The sequence below is a fragment of the Frankliniella occidentalis genome, unplaced genomic scaffold (genome assembly GCF_000697945.3).
Source record: "Frankliniella occidentalis isolate FOCC.00 unplaced genomic scaffold, Focc_3.1 Scaffold30, whole genome shotgun sequence".
Classification (NCBI taxonomy): Eukaryota; Metazoa; Arthropoda; class Insecta; order Thysanoptera; family Thripidae; genus Frankliniella; species Frankliniella occidentalis.
The window spans coordinates 854334-856845 of record NW_026267160.1 but is presented as its reverse complement, the minus strand read 5'-3'; the positions used below and the strand labels follow the sequence as shown (position 1 = coordinate 856845).

Genomic DNA, 2512 nt, shown 5'->3' with positions numbered 1-2512 from the left:
GGGGGGGGCATCACCTTGTCTGTCTATGAAGCGATAGTGACGCGGGCCGGGGGATAGCGAGAGTGTGTCGTACAGTAAGAGAGCAACGACAACGACACCTACTACATCAGCGATAACGCGCGGCAGGGTTAGCAAGATGCCACCGCCGCACATAAACAGTATAAGAAAGTCATCTTGTAATCACTTTTGAACTCTCTGTTCCTAACGTGAATCGGATAACTGGTATAGGCAAGTGTACGCCCAGCAGACATGTGTTGGGTGACACCCAGTCGTCGTCACGCAGTTTAGCGTGGGGGCACTGTGAAAAATGTTGCTTTAACGCAGAAATATTCAATAAAGAAGAATGATCAAATTACAAAATTCTTGTGCATTCTGCATCTAATTGGAATTTTTCGACGGATAAAAATGGTCTACAGGACAGTTTGACGCCGATCGTCGACTTACAACATTGTTCGTAAACCATAGATTACAAAGAAAAAAGTGAATCAACAACAAATATATTTTTCTTAGCGGATGTCAAATGGCATGGTATGGCGTGAGGCTTACACGCACTGCAGTAAGAGGGCCTCAAAGGCCTTCGGAAGTATAGAGTACGAATTTACACAGCGGCGGCCTTTCAACGCGTCGCTAAATCTTACAAGTGGCGCAGTGCCCCCCGCTGCTCCCCCCGCCCCGCCCCGCGACCATGAGACGACCAGTCGCCCTCCCACGCCCACCCGTCGCACGGCGGCGGCGGCGGCGCCCTTCTCGTCAAGGGGCAGGCGGGGCGGGCTTCCAAATTTCGCGCGCGCGCGGCGCGGGAATCCTCGTAAATAAGTGTGACGGGATGTATGGCCGGTGCGGCACGACGGCGGCGGCCCGCTCGTGCCGGACCTGTACAGTACACAATGCAATTCGACTGGTTCTCACACCGACGAACAGGGTCCCCCGCGTACCGCGCGTCTCGGAACGGTGTAGCCTACGATCTCGTCAGGCCGGGCCAAGCAGGCCCTGACCTTGCGGCGCGCGCAACTAAACTGACACCCAGGAGTCAAATAAAGTTCAAATGCGAGACGTCGACCGCGCCGGTCGCTGCCACACCCAGAAAAATCCTTTTTTGATTCAAGTATATTTGTACTCGGGTTGCAACAATTAATGCAAAAATACCATTAGAATGAGATCAGCTCTTCGAATAAAAAAATTGTCCACGTACAAGATTATTCACAAGTATATTTTTCTTGTTTGAATGACATTTTTGCATTAGTCCAAGTGAAAAATTGTACTTGTGCAAACCCAATTACAAATATACGGGAACCAAGAAAGGATTTTTCTGTGTGCATACCGCCGCCGCCGGCCGCCCTGCTGCTGCCCTACACCGAGAACTCTGGACGAGGAGCACACACTCGCAGATGCATTGTCACCTCAGATTCAAACTACACTAGAAATCCAAGTGCACCAATGTCGCACACCTGCAGGTGTGTGAAAAAAATCACACGCTTGTAGGTGAGCGACAAAATATTCAGACACTTGTAGGTGAGCAAATAAAAAAAGTCATACACTAGGAAAGGTAGCCATTTACTCACCCCAAGTGTGTGACCTGCAGGTGTGTGAATTTTTTCACTCACCTGCACGTGTGCACTTGGATTCCTAGAGTATATAAAAAGTGCATGAGGTGTGCGACAAGGCGTGAAGCACCCACTTGGCACAGACTGTACACACACATACAAACACCTCTGTACTATCAAGCTCTAACAGCATCCGCGATCCATTTCCATTCGGCTCTGCGCCGCCGTGCTAACAAGCAGTGGGGCCTAATACCGCGCCCGCGCGGTCACTAACTATACGACCGCTCCGTCCGTACTCTTTCCTCCCCTTCATACACATTTCGGGAGAGACGACGACAACCAACGCAGGAGCGACATCATACACATACAACACTCGCGGCACGCCGCAAATTGGCGGGAGCATGACTCACTCACACACACGGCCAATTTAAAGACCTTACTGCGCCATGCTCCCGGCGCTCTCCTCGGCCACCACCACCGTGCCGATGGGCGGGCACGTGTGTTAATAACGAAGCCGTGATGTAATGAGGCCCGGTGAGCGGTGAGCCGAGCTGCCGAGCTCGAGCCGAGCCGAGCTCGAGCCGAGCCGACTGCAGCAGGGAGGGCGGCCCCGCCGGGTCATGAACTAGGCTCGCAAAGCGCGCTCCCGCAGCAGCAGTGGTGCATTATTATTGCCGCACACAATAAGCCAAGCAATCGCAGTTGCACTATACACGAGTGTGAGCAGAGGGGAACAAAAACAAAACTTGTCTATGCGTTTTGCGAACGTGCAAGATTCTAAAAGCTGACGCAATGTTCTCCAGTCATACGTTTACTAACTAAATGGAGGTTTTCGCCCACTTTGTTCAGATGAAAATAGCGTCTAAAAATGGACAGACATTTGGTCTGATGATTTATGATACCGTTGTTGCAGACACGATTAAAAATAAAAAAAAATAAAAAAATATTGGGCGGGGAGTGGGGTGAAG

At 51.0% G+C, this 2512-nt stretch overlaps 1 protein-coding gene across 7 annotated transcripts in view; it reads right to left on the bottom strand.

Moving 5' to 3' along the window:
- LOC113208209 (endophilin-A) overlaps positions 1-2512 on the bottom strand; it is a 31380-nt gene that overhangs the window by 16605 nt on the left and 12263 nt on the right. The gene's annotated exons all lie outside the window — the stretch shown is intronic.